The sequence below is a fragment of the Dendropsophus ebraccatus genome, chromosome 11 (assembly GCF_027789765.1).
Source record: "Dendropsophus ebraccatus isolate aDenEbr1 chromosome 11, aDenEbr1.pat, whole genome shotgun sequence".
Lineage (NCBI taxonomy): Eukaryota > Metazoa > Chordata > Amphibia > Anura > Hylidae > Dendropsophus > Dendropsophus ebraccatus.
Window position 1 is genome coordinate 18,001,362 of NC_091464.1, and position 20,222 is coordinate 18,021,583.

The following is a 20,222-nucleotide window of genomic DNA, read 5'->3' on the forward strand; positions in this document are numbered from 1 at the left end:
TATGTTTTGAGCCGCATGTCTATTTTTTCCCACGGCCGTAGTTTCACCCGCACATTTACAGCCGCATAAAAAATACAGCCGCACAGTTACAGCGTGTGAAACCAGCCTTAATCTACTCATTCACAGCCTATTTTCTTGGAAAAGTTACACCATACTGTGAAGGAACCAATGCCAATCTAAAGGACAGCACAACCAGCGCGTGACTCAGCATCTGCCAATTCATGCTTTAGTTAGACGGTTAGTAAGCCGTACTATAAGCTGCTGTCGGAGATACAGTTTATCATGTAAACTCATATTGCATACAAGACCTACAAGAAATCAGCAGAGGGTGTTTCAAGGCGCAGTTTTCTGATTAAGCCTCCAAAGTAAAATAATTGGAAGACAAAAACCTGGATAATACAGAAAACTTTGTGGACAGAATGTATGAGATGCAGAGTACCACTGAATGGCATGTAACCTGCCAACAGGCGGCCGCACCACCAATTTCACGCACACACACTCCAGCATCCACAAAGCACTACATATCATATCTGCACTAGTTTCCATAGCTCACAGATCGCCAACTGGGGTAGTTTTCTTTCCTTCAGTTTGGTTAATATGTAAATGAGGCCGCTTGGTGCACGGGGGTGGTACTAGTTATCACTGCAGAGCGCTGCATGACTATTTATGAAGAGGGACGGGTGGATTGGTAATCCTACCCCCAGTAGACCAAACAGATCTAATTTACATATTAATAAAAAAAGAAAATTTAACGAACATTGCACTAAGTATAAAGAAAATTATCTTCCCCCTCAGAGCCCTGCGTGCAATCTATATCATAAAAATCAAAGTCTGTCTGTCTGTCTGTCCCAAATAGACTTCCAAACGCCTGAACCTTTTGACCCCAAATTTGGCCCACAGATACATTGGGTGCCCGGGAAGGTTATTGCGAAGGTCCCGTCCCCGCCAGATGTACAGGAGAGGAGGGGGAGGGGGAAGAGCGGCGCCCCATAGAGATGAATGGGAAAATCTCCTCACTGCAAACACAGGTGATATAATTAGCTGCAGCAGACACGGCAGTTGGAGCCTTAGCAACCAATAGGATTACTGCTTTCATTTTCACAGGGAGTTGTGGTTGCTAGGGAAGCTGCCTCACAACATCCACAGTAATAACTGGTAGACCCCCTACTCCATCTATACAGTACATGTATATACAGGACCCCCTACTCCATCTATACAGTACATGTATATACAGGACCCCCTACTCCATCTATACAGTACATGTATATACAGGACCCCCTACTCCATCTATACAGTACATGTATATACAGGACCCCCTACTCCATCTATACAGTACATGTATATACAGGACCCCCTACTCCATCTATACATTACATGTATATACAGGACCCCCTACTCCATCTATACAGTACATGTATATACAGGACCCCCTACTCCATCTATACAGTACATGTATATACAGGACCCCCTACTCCATCTATACAGTACATGTATATACAGGACCCCCTACTCCATCTATACAGTGCATGTATATACAGGGCCCCCTACTCCATCTATACAGTGCATGTATATACAGGACCCCCTACTCCATCTATACAGTACATGTATACAGGACCCCCTACTCCATCTATACAGTACATGTATATACAGGACCCCCTACTCCATCTATACAGTACATGTATATACAGGACCCCCTACTCCATCTATACAGTACATGTATATACAGGACCCCCTACTCCATCTATACAGTACATGTATATACAGGACCCCCTACTCCATCTATACAGTACAAGTATATACAGGACCCCCTACTCCATCTATACAGTACATGTATAGCAAACTGTGACTGGGTAACACTGCCACACCAGACCTGACCAATACCGTCATACTGTGACTGGATAACACTGCCATACTAGACCTGATCAATACTGCCATATACTGTGACTGGATAACACTGCCATACCAGACCTGACCAATACCACCATACTATGACTGGAAAAAACTGCTATACCAGACCTGACCAATACCGCCATACTGTAACTGGATAACACTGCTATACCAGACCTGACCAATACCGCCATGCTGTGACTGGATAACACCACTATACCAGACCTGACCAATACCACCACACTGTGACTGGAAAACACTGCCACACCAGACCTGACCAATACCGCCATACTGTGACTGGATAACACCGCCATACCAGACATGACCAATACTGACACACTGTGACTGAATAACACTGCCATACCAGACCTGACCAATACTGCCATACTGTGACTGGATAACACCGCTATACAAGACCTGACCAAAGATTTTCTGGCAAGTCTGAACGGGAGGGTACTGCCCCTCTGCAAGGTGCTACCCTACGCATCAGATCATGGGTGCCTAATGGTAAATACGACCCTGCAGGTATACAGGACCCCAAAACTATACACTACAGGTGCATGGGACCCCCACCAACTATATACTACAGGTATACAGGACCTCCACCAACTATATACTACAGGTATACAGGACCCCAAAATATACACTACAGGTATACAGGACCCCAAACTATACACTACAGGTATACAGGACCCCAAAACTATACACTACAGGTATACAGGAACTCCACCAACTATATACTACAGGTATATAGGACCCCAAACTATACACTACAGGTATACAGGACCTCAAAACTATACACTACAGGTATACAGGACCTACACCAACTCTATACTACAGGTATACAGCACCTTCACCAACTCTTTACTACAGGTATACAGGACCCCAAAGCTATATACTACAGGTATACAGGACCTCCACCAATTATACACTACAGGTATCCAGGACCCTCAAACTATAAACTACAGGTATACAAGACCTCCACCAACTATACATTACAGGTATACAGGACCAACTATATACTACAGGTATACAGGACCCCTGAACTATACAGTACAGGTATACAGGACCTTCACCAACTGTACACTGCAGGTATACAGGACCTCCCTCAACTATACACTACAGGTATACAGGACCCCCCCCCCCAACTATACACTATAGGTATACAGCCCCCACAACTATACACTATAGGTATACAGCCCCCACAACTATGCACTACAGATATGCGAGACCCCTAAAAACTATACATTGTGGGTATACAGAACCCCTCCAACTATGCACTACAGGTATACACTAATTCCACTGATTAACTTAGATGAAACAATACCTTTAGCTTGGCCTCTTGGGCACCTTAGAACAAATCTAATCAACACACTGACACTTTATACCCGGGCAGCGCCGGGTACATTTTCTAGTCTATATAATAAAAATCAAAGTCTGTCTGTCTGTCCCAAATAGACTTCCAAACGCCTGAACCGTTTGACCCCAAATTTGGCACACAGATACATTGGGTGCCCGGGAAGGTTTTAGCGAAGGTCCCGTCCCCGCCAGATACACAGGAGGGGAGGGGGAGGGGAAAGAGCGCCCCATAGAGATCAATGGGAAAATCTCCTCACTGCAAACACAGGTGATATAATTAGCTGCAGCTTTGCCCAGAGAAAACGGCAGTTGGAGCCTTAGCAACCAATAGGATTACTGCTTTCCTTTTCACAGGGAGTTGTGGTTTCTAGGGAAGCTGCCTCACAACATCCACAGTAATAACTGGTAGACCCCCTACTCCATCTATACAGTACATGTATATACAGGGCACTACAGGTATACCAAACACTGTCATAACACACCTGACCAATACCACCATACTATGACTGGAAAAAACTTCTATACCAGACCTGACCAATACCGCCATACTGTAACTGGATAACACTGTCATACCAGACCTGACCAATACCGCCATACTGTGACTGGATAACACTGCCATACTGTGACTGGATAACACTGTCATACCACACCTGACCAATACCACCATACCATGGCTGGATAACACCGCCACACCGGGCCTGACCAATACTACCATACTGTGACTGGGTAACACTGTCATAACACACCTGACCAATACCACCATACTATGACTGGAAAAAACTGCTATACCAGACCTGACCAATACCGCCATACTGTAACTGGATAACACTGTCATACCACACCTGACCAATACCGCCATACTGTGACTGGATAACACTGCCATACCAGACCTGACCAATACCACCATACTATGACTGGATAACATTGCCATACTAGACCTGACCAATACTGCCATACTGTGACTGGATAACACCACTATACCAGACCTGACCAATACCGCCACATTGTGACTGGAGAACACCGCCACACCAGACCTGACCAATACCGCCATACCAGACATGACCAATACCGACACACTGTGACTAACACTGCCATACCAGACCTGACCAATACCGCCATACTGTGACTGGATAACACCGCTATACCAGACCTGACAAATACCGCCATACCCAACCCGAAAAGACACCAGATTTTCTGGCAAGTCTGAACGGGAGGGTACTGCCCCTCTGCAAGGTGCTACCCTACGCACCAGACCATGGGTGCCTAATGGTAAATATGACCCTGCAGGTATACAGGACACTACAGGTATACAGGACCCCAAAACTATACACTACAGGTGCACGGGACCTCCACCAACTATATACTACAGGTATACAGGACCCCAAACTATACACTACAGGTATACAGGACCCCAAAACTATACCCTACAGGTATACAGGAACTCCACCAACTATATACTACAGGTATACAGCACCTTCACCAACTCTAAACTACAGGTATACAGGACCCCAAAGCTATATACTACAGGTATACAGGAACTCCACCAACTATATACTACAGGTATATAGGACCCCAAACTATACACTTCAGGTATACAGGACCTCCACCGACTCTATACTACAGTTATACAGGACCTTCAAACTATGCACTACAGGTATACAGGACCCCCGATCTATATACTACAGGTATTCAAGACCTCCACCAATTATACACTACAGGTATCCAGGACCCTCAAACTATAAATTACAGGTATACAAGACCTCCACCAACTATACATTACAGGTATACAGCACCAACTATATACTACAGGTATACAGGACCCCCGAACTATACAGTACAGGTATACAGGACCTTCACCAACTGTACACTGCAGGTATACAGGACCTCCCTCAACTATACACTACAGGTATACATTACAGGTATACAGGACCCCCCCAACTATACACTATAGGTATACAGCCCCCACAACTATGCACTACAGATATGCGAGACCCCTAAAAACTATACATTGTGGGTATACAGAACCCCTCCAACTATGCACTACAGGTATACACTAATTTCACTGATTAACTCAGATGAAACACTACCTTTAGCTTGGCCTCCTGGGCACCTTAGAACAAATCTAATTAACACACTGACACTTTATACCCGGGCAGCGCCAGGTACATTTTCTAGTAGAAACATAAGTGTTAGTTTACCTTTAATATTTCTTACCAGCAGGTTTAGATGTTAGGTATCAATAGTCTTCAATGCAGACCTAAAAGAAATAAAACTATGATGAATATTTTGTACATACACACAACTATAGTTATTTTAAAGGCTGTATAATTATACTAAAGTTATAGCTTTGTCTCAAGGAACTGGCGAACCTGCAGCTCCTTAAAGAGAAATTAACATTTCCCCTATCCAAGTGAGAGATTGCGAGGGGTCTGACCACCCGGCTTCTCAGTTATGAATAGAGCCGCAGGTACAGCACGGGACCCGCGGCCCTATTCATTCCTATGGAACTGCTGGAGAGAGACAAGTGAGGGCCCTATTACACCAACAGATTATCTGACAGATTTTTTTAAGCTAAAGCCAGGAATGGATTTGAAAAGAGGAGAAATCAGCCTTTCCTTTGTCACCTGTTCTCTGTTTATAGTCTGTTCCTGGCTTTGGCTCAAAAAAATCTGTCAGATAAATCTGCTGGTGAAATAGGGCCCGTAAGCCGGAGGAGTGCTTACTTGCCTCTTTCTAGCGGCTTAATAGGAATGAATAGAGCTGCGGGTCACATGCCGTACCTGTGGCTCTATTCATAACAGAAGTAGGGGGCTCAATACAGTGATCGGGGGAGGTTGGATTCTTTGCAATCTCTTACTTTTTCCCTATACTGCGGAGGGATATAGTTACACTGGTGGCACTGGGCCTGCCTCTAGTGCATAGAGTGGGCTGAAGCACATAGAGTAAATGTTGCAGAGAGCAGGAACCAAGCTGAAAAATGGAAAAATGGACCGCACTACTGGGATCTCTGTGCCGATGCCGACAAAATAGTGGGATAAAAATTTACTTAGCAAATGGTACATTCGATTAAAAGGTTAGATTAGTCTAACCTGTTGATAACCCCCTATTATGCAGGAAACACCGAGGATGAAAGTATGTCTCTTACCTTCATCCTCAGTGCCATTCCCGTGCAGTTAGCAGTCCGGTAGGACCGTTAGGAGGCACTGCCCCGCTGCCATCTCTTTCCCATAGCCTGCCTGCTCTATTGATTATTATTAGAAAGGGGCTGTCTGGGGGCGGATCGGCACCATGAAGGTGGGGCGGTGTGCCTAGCAGTCGTGGCCAAACCATGGAGCAAAGGACTAACTGCACCGAAACGGCGCAGAGGATGAATGTAAGAGACATGCCTTCATCCACAGCGTCTCCTGTACAATTTGGACATAGATGAATCTAACCTGCTAATAGTTCCCCAGTTCTCGTTTCCCAAACTCTAAAGATGCCTAAAAGCTAAAATTACTTATCTGGAAGTAAACTGTACAGTGGGAATAGCACATTACCGACATGGTAAACATCGAGGCCCTGTCACACTGTATGTATAGACTTTTCGCTACAGGCAGTATTTGCAGAGCTTTTCTGCAGCTATGAGACGGTCACCTGAAGATTACTCTGACTGTAGAGAGGACAAGCCGACCTTGGGACACCATCTTCACAGAAATCTACTTAGCTAGAAATTAGAGATCAGCAAATTACAGTATTAAGGAAGCGAAGCACGATTTCTGTGTGAGGAATTCTCTTCAGCCTTTTAGGCTGGGATTCCACATATGCTCTCCAAACGCATTATGAATGTTTATGTGGAAACCCAGCCTGAGGGTGATCTTACACAGGGGGTAATGGCCTTAGATGGCAACTGCAATTTACTGGCAATCGTTGGGCTACATCTAGACTTGTCATTATTTCAAGGTGAACATTCATGTGCAGCATGGCTGCTTTCACATCACATTCAGGCACAGTTCTCTGTATAGGTGCAGTTGTAGTTGCATCGGACACTGATGGCCTGTGAATAGGCCATCAATGTTCTAAACCTGGACCTCTTTAAATGGGTGCTCTCATTAAAAAACATTGATATGTCAGAGAGACTTCTGCTAACTAAGTCCGCGCAGCCCTTGCTGCGCGATAATGGAGCTGTGTATACGCTCAATCATGGCGCTTGCTTAGGGCCAGTTCACACGGAATAAAACTGGCGGAATTCAACGGAGGAGAATCCCGCCAGCCTCCATGTCATACAGGCAGTCTATGGGAGGCTTGCGCACCTCCTCTCTCTGAAGAAATGACATGTCAATTCCACTATGCTGTATACCAATGCCACAAACCATTTCAGTAAGCCTCCAATTAAAGAATAACCCAATACATGTCATGTCACAAAGTCTTACCAGAAACATTTACTGGTGGAGGAAATAGCAAGAAACCACACCTTTCACTGTAGCAAAGTTACTTGAGTACACATTAGGCGCTAAGCAACTTTGGCTTCTGACAGCTTCATCCAGCCGTATATAGGAGAGCTGAAGATAATCTTACACTGCAGTTTATTGCCTTCTAAAGACAACCAGAATAAAGGCCCTATTACACAGATCGGTTATCGGCCGTTACGGACAATAATCGTCCCGTGTAATAGAAGGCAACAATCAGTCGTTTGTCTTTCAACATGTTGAAAGACAAATGACTGTGATAGCAGCGATCTGCTGCCGTCACACTGCAGAATAGGAGTGGCGGCAGCAGACTGCCGCCATCCCCTATGGGCTGCCTGGACGATCTTGCGATCACCAGGGCAGCCCCTCCCACCTCCCCGTGGCCCCTCCCGCACTCACCTGCTCGCTGCCGCATGTAACATACTGACAGCGCTCGTTTGCTCCTCTCAGTTGCCCCCTGTAATAGGGGCTTTAGGCTAATGGCTCTATTACACGGAGCGATAATCTGCCAAATCAGTCTGATTCGGCACATTATCGCTCTGTGTAAAAAAGACAACGATCAGACAATCGTTGTCATTTATTCCAGCCTAAAGGCCCTATGACACAAAGCAATTATTGGATGTATTTGGCCGATTATCGGTCATTGCGGCTGAAAATTGCTTTTTGTAATAAAAGGCAACGATAAGCAGACATGCATGATGTCGGCTGATCGTTGTCGTTCAATGTCCTATGGCCAGCTTCCCGCCGCCCCCCCCCCCCCACACACACACACACTTACCCGTGCCAGCAGCGAGCAGAGAACAAGGAGCAAGTGCTTGCTTGCTCTCACTGATCACCCAGTGTAATAGGCCACTCGGCCAGTGATTGGCTTACCAGCCTGTCACTTCAGAGACAGGCTTTGACATTTCAGCAGCGACGAGGGCAGAAGTGAGAAGGACACTGGGGAACTTGGACAGGTATGTACAAACTTTAATATTTTACACTACTGCAAGGACTTCGCTGTCCTCTGCCCTATTTCTGTTTCCTTTCCAGATCTAGCAGATTGAAGCTCGCTTACATTCGTGATCCGGCCATATGACAGTCTGACAGAAGCCAAAGCTTGTATAGACTCTTTAGCACCTTGATTCTGCTAAGAGACTAGACTCCTAATGAACATTCGTGATACAGAATTGCTGGTACTCTGTTAGGGTATGTACACGCTACAGAATCCCGATTCCGCAGCTCAGCCCCTTTCACGGACAAAGGCAGACGTGCGCATCTTCGCTGGTTCCATAGGCTTCATTCTATGGTTTGCCAGATTCCGCCGTCTGCCGAAGAATGTGTTGGCTCATTCTTTGGGCAGACGGCGGAATCCGCCAGCCAGCGTGGTGTGGAATCCGCAGAGGGTGATCCGCCGGGATTCCGTAGTGCAGACATACCCTAAATCTACATCTGGACCCTGAAAATCCTGGACCAAAACCATTCCAATATGGTTCTCCAGTCTTCTTGTTTTATTCTTCCTCTTCCACCACTATTTATGGCCAAGGCCCCATTCTCACTTAATTTTCTTTGCAGCCTGTATTTACCCAGATATTGGCAAACAGGATCACCTGACCAGCTTATTAACTTGTGCTGATATGGTTCCCAGCAGCTGATATGGTTCCCAGCGAGCAGCTCCCGGAGCATAGCAAAATAGAAATAAAAAAATAGAAAAATGAGGTTTTATTACACCGCACAAGGCAGGGAGAGGGGTGGCCACTAGTCATCTGGCCAGGGAGCAGTCTATGACTAATCATGGCTCTGTGCCTGTCAATGTGCGGGTATGACTGACAATCAGAGAGGCCACTAATGGGTCTCTCTGCCTGTCAATCAACCCCGCACAGCGAGCCAAGGCAGAAAGCCGTGATTAGTCACAGGCGGCTTCCCCGCCCAGATGACTAGTTGCTGCCCATCTCCCGGCCTTGCACAATGGAATAAAACATCATTTTTTCCTGCTGTAAAGCTACTGCTTCAGACGGAATGCTCCACAAGCTGCACAGTAGATCTATACTGTGCAGCTGGGAATTATATTTGCACAATCATGCTGACTGATTCTCTTTAAAGTGTGACTGCAGCAGCAAAGCACTGGTCACAAAACTAATACGCTGTCCATACCAACATCTCTGCCAGCGACTGGCTGCCTCATTCATCTGTCATCACCACAGTCACGGATTGGCTTCCTCAGTCATGTGTCATCACCACCACCACTGATTGCAGAAGATTATGTACACCACGGCACACTTGGAATATGCAGGTGAGAATATTCATTTACAGCGCATGTAGGATACAGTCTTTACTCCAACGAGAATTGTATATACAGTAGGTACACCAGACCAGACGACTTCTCACTGGACCCAGAGACCCTATGGCCTGAGTAAGGTCCTGTTGGGACCATAACATCGCAACAATAGGATGTTTGGTCTCCCTTTTTGTACCTATATACAATTCTGATTGGAGTAAAGACTGTATTGTTCTACATGCGCTTTAAATAAATATCTTCACCTGCATATTCCAAGTGTGCCGTGGCTTAGCTACTATCTCACCGCCACTGATTGGCTGTTTCAGTCACACGTCATCACCACCATCACTGATTGGCTGCCTCAGTCATGCATCATCAACACCGCCACTGATTGGCTGCCTCAGTCATGTGTCATCACCACCATCACTGATTGGCTGCCTCAGTCATCTGTCATCACCACCATCACTGATTGGCTGCCTCAGTCATGTGCAATCACCACTGGCTGCCTCATTCATGTGTCATCACCATCACCACTGGCTGCCTCATTCATGTGTCATCACCCCCATCACTAATTGGCTGCCTCAGTCATGCGTCATCACCACCATCACTGATTGGCTGCCTCAGTCATGCGTCATTACCACCGCCACTGATTGGCTGCCTCATTCATAAGTCATCACCACCATCACTGATTGGCTGACTCAGTCATGCGTCATCACCACCGCCACTGATTGGCTGCCTCATTCATAAGTCATCACCACCGCCACTGATTGGCTGCCTCATTCATGTGTCATCACCCCCATCACTAATTGGCTGCCTCAGTCATGCGTCATTACCACCGCCACTGATTGGCTGCGTCAGTCATGCGTCATCACCACCATCACTGATTGGCTGCCTCAGTCATGTGTCATCACCACCATCACTGATTGGCTGCCTCAGTCATGTGTCATCACCATCACTAATTGGCTGCCTCATTCATGTGTCACCACCACTGATTGGCTGCCTCTTTCATGTGTCATCACCTCTGCCACTGATTGGCTGCCTCAGTCATGTGTCATCACCACTATCACTGATTGGCTGCCTCAGTCATGTGTCATCACCACCATCACTGATTGGCTGCCTCAGTCATGTGCCATCACCACTGATTGGCTGCCTCATTCATAAGTCATCACCACCGCCACTGATTGGCTGCGTCAGTCATGCATCATCACCACCATCACTGATTGGCTGCCTCAGTCATGTGTCATCACCACCATCACTGATTGGCTGCCTCAGTCATGTGTCATCACCACCATCACTGATTGGCTGCCTCAGTCATGTGTCATCACCATCACTAATTGGCTGCCTCATTCATGTGTCATCACCACCACCACTGATGGGCTGCCTCATTCATAAGTCATCACCACCGCCACTGATTGGCTGCCTCAGTCATGCGTCATCACCACCATCACTGATTGGCTGCCTCAGTCATGCGTCATCACCACCATCACTAATTGGCTGCCTCAGTCATGCGTCATTACCACCGCCACTGATTGGCTGCCTCATTCATAAGTCATCACCACCGCCACTGATTGGCTGCCTCATTCATAAGTCATCACCACCATCACTGATTGGCTGCGTCAGTCATGCGTCATCACCACCATCACTGATTGGCTGCGTCAGTCATGCGTCATCACCACCATCACTGATTGGCTGCCTCAGTCATGAGTCATCACCACCATCACTGATTGGCTGCCTCAGTCATGCGTCATCACCACCATCACTGATTGGCTGCCTCAGTCATGGATTAAAGGGGACTATCAGCAGGTAACACAAATCTATAGCCCCCTGTAGCGCCAGGGACGCTGAGAAGGAAGGTATATGTGTTACCTTCCCCCTCAGTGCCGGTACCGCGTTGTTATGGTGCGTTTACACAGAAAGATTCATCTGACAGATCTTTGAAGCCAAAACCAGGAACAGACTATAAACAGGGATCAGGTCATAAAGGAAAGACTGGGAGCTATCCTCGTTTCAAATCCATTCCTGGCTTTGGCTTCCAAAATCTGTCAGATAACTCTTTCTGTGTAAACGCATCATTAGTCAGGGTAATCTCTGATCCGGAGCACCGTTAGGAGCATGCCGCGTCATCTGGGCCACCTCCTCCATTGATTCTCATTAGAAAGGGCAGGTCGGATGACGCGGCAGTGCTCCGAACGGTGCTCTGGGGGCGGAGTTTACCCCGACTAACAGCGCAGGACTGGCGCCGAGGAAGAACGTAACGCACATACCTTCCTCCTCAGCATCCCAGGCGCTATAAGGGGCTATCAGCAGGTTAGATTTGTGTAACCTGCTGATAGTTCCCCTTTAAATACCACACATTGCCGATTCGTGAGGGCAGTATATGACCTTCTGTTACATTGAGCCTCATGCAGGGTTTTATCAAATTCTCCCCATTCACATTTCAGCAAAAAGGTAACGTGAAGTAAACCCCCATGAGGTAAATATTTTATTTTCTAGCCACAAGTGTAGTTTACCATATGCTGAAAATACCCCATATACCTAATGTAACATAGACCTAATGTACTGTGATCTGTCTGCTATATAGAACAGGTGCCATTCAGTTACTTTACCACCCACTATGAGGTAACAGAGTGACAGGAATGGCTGTTCCTGTCACGGTTACTGTGACGTGTGAGGTAGACATCACTGCTAACCGGTAACATACAGTATATAAAGTAAGGTAATATGAAGTGACGAGAAGACTCACCACAGAGTGACGGGCACAGCTCGGAGCTCAGCACCCCTCAGTGACCGAAAGAGAAAAGGAACAGGCTAGAGAATTCTAGAACTCCATACCACCGGGGGCGTGACCGAAAACTACTAACCAATCAGCTGCTTCATAGCCTCGAAGCAGCCGTGCGTATGATCCAATCAACAAACCTGTAATACCGGTCGTAGCCACGCCCCTTAGCGGAACGGAATTCAAATCTATCTTGTCACACAGCGGCTTCTGCGCCCGGGGACGGGGCGGGGGGAATTCCTCCTGCGGTGCTGTCAGCTCTCTCTGTGGGACAAAGCTGCATATTGTCAAGGGGTTTCCTCATAAATCATAAGAATTGTGGGAAGACTACAATTCCCATCATGCCTGGACAGCCAAAACTTTAGCTTTGGCTGTCCAGGCATGATGGGAATTGTAGTCTTGCAACAGCTGCAGGGCCTGACTTTTCCTCAGCCACCTCGTCCCCGAAAAAGTGCCCCCCCCCCCGCTGGAGTACCCCTTTAACATCACTTCTTTTTAATTGGAATAAGGGACTCCGCTACGGCCGCTGATTGGCAGAGCTGCCTTGAGATGTCACGTCTCATGCGGCAGCTCTGACCAGGAAGCGGCCGAGGGACAGGAGTACCCCTTTAAGCTCATAATTAGCTGCCTTTAGGGTTCATTTACACAGAAAGATTATCTGACAGATTATCTGCCAAAGATTTGAAACCAAAGCCAGGAATGGATTTGAAAAGAGGAGAAATCTCAGGCTTTCCTTTTTGACCTCATCCCTGTTTATAGTCTGTTTCTGGCTTTGGCTTCAAATCTTTGGCAGATAATCTTTCTATGTAAATGGACCCTAATGCTGGGTTTACATGGAGCGATAATTCGCCCAATCGTACGATTAACGGTTTCGAAGTAACGATTTTTTTTTTTATAACGATCAGCGTTTAGATGGAGCGATATATCGTACAGAAAATTAGTTTTGCGATCGTTTAGCGATCACTTAAGCCTATCTCGCACATAGGTAAAATCAGTGAAGGACTGTTCATACCGAACGATCGGCGAATTTTTTGCGAACGACGATTTGAGAACATGTTAAAAGATCAAAATGAACGATTTCTCGCTCGTCGTTCGATCGTTCGCCGCGTTTACACGTACGATTATCGTTCGAATTTGATCGTTATCGTGCAAATTCGCACGATAATCGTTCCGTGTAAACCGGCTGAGTTGCCCCAAGCAACCAATCAGATACCACCTTTCATTTCCCAAAGAGTCTGTGAGTAATGAAAGGTGGAATCTGATTGGTTGCTAGGGGCAACTGAGCCAGTTTCACTTTACACCATGTTTGATAAATCCCTCCCCATATGTTTTTAAATTGTCCTAATGCATAAAAAATAATAAAATAAAAAAAATAGCAACTCTGTACACAGTTTTACTGTTGTTGTTTATTTCTTTACTTATTTTCTAAACCATCTTTATTAAAACAAATCACAGTATAGAAGTTATAGAAATATAAGGACAGTAAGGCCTTATTCACACGTTCAGTAAAGTTGTCCGTCTTTCCGGATCCGTAATTTGGATCCGTAATCCGTTCCGTAAAAAAAGGACATGCTCTAGTGTGGATTGGGATTGCGGTACAAATTACCAATAGAAGTCTATGCGATCCTTGTTTTCCACGGACGTCACATTCGTAATGTCCGTAACAAAAACCCGGATCAAATATATGCAAACTAGTACTATTCACATTTTATGGAAAAATGGATGCGGAAACAGAAATAGATGCAATATGGATGCAAATACGAATGAATTTATACGGACCACGGAGTAAAAATAGCGGGAAGTTTTGCGGTCCGGAAAAATTACTGATTGTGTGAATGAGGCCTAAAAAACAGAGAATACGGCCACCCGTGCAGCTGTCTTTCCAAATAATATTAAAAAAGAAAACTCCCCCCCCCCCAAAAAAAAAAAAGAATGCATTCACCCTATAACTTTTTTTTAAATAATACATAAAATTAAAATTAGTATTACCACATCCATAACAACCCTACGCTAAATCAACACCATTATTTATCCTGCATGGTGACCATAAAAATTGTTGGCATTATCTCTACCCACCTCCAGCAAAAAAAAAAAAAAAAAGGCCATCAGACGATTTCCTTTATTATTCCCAGTGTGTAAAAAAAAAAAAAAAAGAATACTAAAAGGGAACCAATCTGTACGATTGGCTAAACAGTATTAGATTGACTGTGCAGCTAATAGAGCATACCAGCCACCGCTACAGTCGGAGCTTTACAAAAGGGAAGAAGATGTTTTTTAACGTCGCGCAAGACCGGGAGAGGGGCGCCAACTAGTCATCTGGGTGGGGAGCCGTCCGTGACTAGTCACGGCTCTCTGCCTGTCAGCGCGCTCTGCGGAGATGATTGATAGGCCGAGAAACCCATTACTGCTGATTGGTGCCCTTTAAAGGAAAACAAAATGTTCCTCTAGCCGCCTACCTCCTCTTTTTTTCTCTCCTCTGTTCTTTATATTGACAGCCGTGGTAAAAAAAAAAAAAAATGTAAACATTATATTACTTTTCTTCAGTACTGAACATACCCTGAAGTGTATATTACCTAGAAATACTGCCTCAAGTATCAGCATGAAAGAACGCGCAGTGAGGCCTTCATAGACTCGGGGCTGATGCAATCCTTTCCAGCTGTTGCAAATGTTTCTCCTTTCAAGTCCTTCATGTTGAGGAGCAACATTTACATTTATTTTTTATTCATCTATTTATTTTGTACTTTTCCCAAATACACAAAAAAAAACAAACATAATTTTGCTTTTCATACAGAAATCAAACTTGATGCATCATTGTAAGTTTACATATATCCGGCGATCTGGCGGTGTTTCCCTCCGGAGTAGGAGAAAAGCACCGGAGGGAAACGAATCTCTGAACTAATCCCATTTTTTTCAATGGGACTGTTCGGATGATGCGTTCTCACATTAGTGCCGCCGGATCGCTGGACTGACCGCACGTCAGAATGCTGCTTGCAGCGTTCTGACGTGCAGTTAGCTCCCTCATCCGACACAGCACCAATTAAAGTCTATGGAGCGCCGGAGGCACGCCGTGTACAGACGCATGCATTATGCATCCTCCGGCTTTTGCCTCCGATACTCCATAGAGATATCCCTGTACCTGCCCCCCCCCCCCCCATTAACTCTTGTGACCCTGGCCCTGCAACAGAGTGCCCCTTTGCAGGAGTGTCAGACCCCCCAGCTCCTCTATACAGGTGCAGAACCTTTTAGGACAGGGGTAGGGAACCTTGGCTCTCCACCTGCTGCAAAAATACAATTCTCATCATGTCTGGGATATCCAGGCATGATGGGAGTTGTAGTTTTGTAACAGCTCGAAAGCCAAGTTTCCCCACCCCTGCTCTAGGAGATGTCCCCATGTATTGATGCCCATAGTAGAGGGCTCCCATTTGCTGCTGCCCCCTAAATAGATAGCCCCTGTAATGCCTTAGAGACAAAATGAAATGAAATAAAGGTATGGAAAATGATATTAACCGATAGCAAAGGATAGAAAACCTGATGACGACTGATGCCTTTTTGGCATCAGTTGCGTTTTCAGTTGTGGTCAATATCTTACAAAAAAAGGGAAACGGGTGCAACTTATATACAGTGGTTTTCAATAAATTTAATATAATAATAATGAATATAATAAATATTTTTTTTTTTAGGAATTCAATTCAAAAAGTAACCTCATATATTCTATAGAGTCATTATATTATCAAGCGTTTATTTCTGTTAAAGTTAATGATTATGGATCACAGCCAAGAAAAACCCAAAAATCAGAATTTCAGAAAATTAGATTATATAAAACCAACTGAAAAAAAATGTTTTTAACACAGAAATGTCGACCAAATGAAAAGTCTGTACAGGAAATGCCCTCAATACTTGGTCGGGCACCTTTTGCATGAATGACGGCATCAATGCGGCAATGTGGCATGGAGGCGCCAGCTGATGGCACTGCAGGGGTGTTATTGAAGCCCAGGTTGCCTTGATAGCGGCCTTCAGCTCGTCTGCATTGTTGGCTCTGGTGTCTTTCATCTTTCTCTTGACAATACCCCATAAATTCTCTATGGGGTTAAGGTCTGGCGAGTTTACTGGCCAATCGAGCACAGTGATGCTGTGGTTAGTAAACCAGGGATTGGTACTTTTGGCCATGTGGACAGGTGCCAAATCCTGCTGGAAGATGAAAATTCCATCTCCAAAAATCTTTTCAGCACAGGGAAGAATGAAGTGCTGTAAAACGTCCTGGTAGACGGCAGCATTGACTTTGATGTTGATGAAACCCAGTGAACCTACACCAGCAGATGACATGGCTCCCCAAACCATTACTGATTGTGAAAACTTCACACTAGACTTCAAGCAGCTTGGATTGTGTACAGCCTCTCCACTCTTCCTCCAGACCCTGGACCTTGATTTCCAAATGAAATGCAAAATTTACTTTCATCTGAAATCAGCCCCTTGGACCACTGATCAACAGTCCAGTTCTTCTTTTCCTTGGCCCAGATAAGGCGCTTCTGGTGTTGTTTATTGGTCAGGAGAGGCTTGACACATGGGATGCAACACTTGTAGCCCATGTCCTGCAGACGTCTGTATGTGGTGGCTTTTGAAGCACTGACTCCAGCAGCAGTCCACTCTTTGTGAATCTCTCCCAAATTTTTGAATGGCATTTTCGTTACAATCCTGTTAAAGAGGTTATCCAGCATTACAAAAACATGGACACTTTCCCCCTACTGTTGTCTCCAGTTTGGGTGGGTTTTGAAACTCAGTTCCATTGAAGTAAATGGAGCTTAATTGCAAACTGCACCTGAACTGGAGACAACAGTAGGGGGAAAAGTGGCCATGTTTTTGTAGCGCTGGATAACCCCTTTAAGACTGCGGTTCTCCCGGTTGCTTGTGCACCTTTTTCTACAACACTTTTTCCTTCCACTCAACTTTCCATTAATATGCTTTGAAACAGCACTCTGAGAACAGCCAGCTTCTTTAGCAATTCATTTTTGTGGCTTACCCTCCTTGTGGAGTGTGTGAATGACTGCCTTCTGGACATCTGTCAAGTCAGCAGTCTTCCTCATGATTGTGTTGCATACTGAACCAGACTAAGGGTACAAACCCACTTGACGTATTTGCTGCGTGAATCAGTCTTAAAAATAAGCAGGCAAAACTCAGGTTGGCTTTATACGATTGTTCTGCATTAAAATACGCAATTGCGTATTTGTGAAGCGTGAAGCTTGTTGTTAGCAAAGCATCATTGTTAACAACCTGTGTGAAAAACGCATGTAGCTTCACGCTTCAAAAATACGCAATTGCGTATTTTAATGCAGAACAATCGTATAAAGCCAACCTGCGTTTTGCCTGATTATTTTTAAGACTGATTCACGCAGTAAATACGTCAAGTGGGTTTGTACCCTAAGGGACCTTTTATAACACTTAGGAAGCCACTGCAGGTGTTTTGGGTTAATTATTCTAATTTTCTGAAATACTGACTTTTGGGTTTTTCTTGGATGTAATCCATAATCATTAACTTTAACAGAAATAAACGCTAGAAAAAGTTCACTCTGTATGACTCTAAAGAATATACTGTATGAGGTCACTTTTTAAATTGAATTCCTAAGAAAAAATCTTTGGTTGATATTCTAATTTATTGCAAACCACTATATGTAAACTAGGCCTAAGAAGCAAACAGATCAGAAGGCACCATGGTGAGGTAGCTTGTCTCTTAGGGTCTAATGACGCTTTGCTTTTACTCCATGTTCAGTGTTTGTGTCATGAAGGTTCTTGCCGCACATGATGAATGTGTCTATAGACCCCCATGCACTTAGCATATGTTTTTCTTTGCATACACCAAGGTGGCTTGTATTGTCATCATAGCCTGCTGCAAATATCCAAAACATACAGATAAGTATTTGGATTTTAGACTGTGAGCCCTGGGAACATGGAGCAATGGAAAGCTATGTAAACTGCTGCAGAATAAGGGTCATGCTGCTGGAAGAGACCTGATCACCAACTCCTTGTCCTCCATCATGGCCACCCCACTCCTGTCCCCCACCGGCGATTCCTGGCACAACAGGCCATTGCTGCAGCCCAGTGCCAGCAGGGAGCCGGCTAGCCCGACCAGACAGCTACCAGGGGTCTAAAGGCATGAGACAGGGTGCCCAGGCTGTTACGGGTCACCAGGCCAGAGAAGAGCAGCAGCCGCAGCTCTTCCCCCCAGCTCCTGGCAGCAGCAGACAGGTAGTGCCAGTTACCACAGCGCCCCCAGACTGTGCCATGTACCAGTTGAAGAAGAAGAAGGGACAGGGCTGAACAGAGGGCTAAGAGTGTGCAGTGTACATTTTATTTTAAAGGGGAACCATCAGCGGGTAAGACAAATCTAACCTGCTAAGAGCTCCCTATTGCGCATGGGGCCCTGAGGCTGAAGCTATGTCTGTTACCTTCATCCTCAGCACCCTTCCTGTGCTGTTTATTCTAAAATCTTTTGCCCAGGAAGCCCTTAGCAGCAGGGGCTACCACCCCATGAGCACCAATCTGGACCGCCACCAGCTCATTGAAAGGGATGGGCCAGCCGTAGCTCCTTCCCCCATGTGGTGATCAACTCCCAGACGGCCCGATCCTCAATGATCAATGAAGGTGGCTGGATCGGTGCTATGGCCCTCAGTGCTCCTAACGGCTTACTTGGCAAAGGATTCCAGAATAAACAGCACAGGAATGGCACAGGGATCAGGGTAACAGACATACCTTCATCCTCAGCACCCCGTGCTAATTAGGGAGCTATCAGCAGGCTAGATTTGTCTATGATTCATAGATTCACTATGAAACTTGCAACGTGAAATCTGCTGCAAACACTGTATGTGTGAACGTACCCTAAAGAGGTATTCACATCTCTTTTTTGACACAAAAATATTTAAACATCAAATAGATGAATATGGAGTGAAAGATCACTATCATGTTTTGGTCTTTGCTGTGACCTTTAGTAGTTCTTCATATACTGTATTGCTATGCAGTAAAACAGGTTAGACCCTCATCAGTCAAGCTTTGCTTACAAAGTTCCAGAATGGATGAATGTGTAGGAGTTTGAAAGGCTAATGTGCAAAAGTGGTTATCTTAAGGACAAAAGTTATCCTTTATCCACAGGTTAAGACATAAGTAGCTGATCGGTGGAGGTCCAACCAGTGGGACCTAAATCAATCACTAGAACTTAGGTCAACTGTGCATCGAGTGAATAGTAAAGGCCCTATTCCACCAACAGATCTGACGACAGATTATCTGCCAAAGATTTGAAGCCAAAGCCAGGAACAGACTATAATCAGAGAAGAGGTCCTAAAGGAAAGACTGGATTTCTCCTCTTTTCAAATCCACTCCTGGGTTTGGCTTCAAATCTTTGGCAGATAATCTGTCGTCAGATCTGTTGGTGGAATAGGGCCTTAAGTCACACATGATCTGCCACCACTTTATTTGCTCTCAATGGAACTTTGTGGACAGTCTGTCTAGG

The 20,222-nt window shown here is 45.4% G+C and overlaps 1 protein-coding gene across 1 annotated transcript in view; it reads right to left on the reverse strand.

Annotated features, from left to right (window-relative positions):
• LOC138767251 (mitochondrial glutamate carrier 1-like) overlaps positions 1 to 12,794 on the reverse strand; it is a 31,834-nt gene extending 19,040 nt beyond the window's left edge. Inside the window, exons 1-2 of the mRNA XM_069944660.1 lie at positions 12,692 to 12,794; positions 5,445 to 5,503 (exon numbers count right to left, since the gene is read on the reverse strand). The gene's annotated coding sequence lies outside the window, so the exon portion shown is untranslated. The remainder of the gene's footprint in view (positions 1 to 5,444; positions 5,504 to 12,691) is intronic.
• Between the last annotated feature and the right edge of the window lie 7,428 nt (positions 12,795 to 20,222).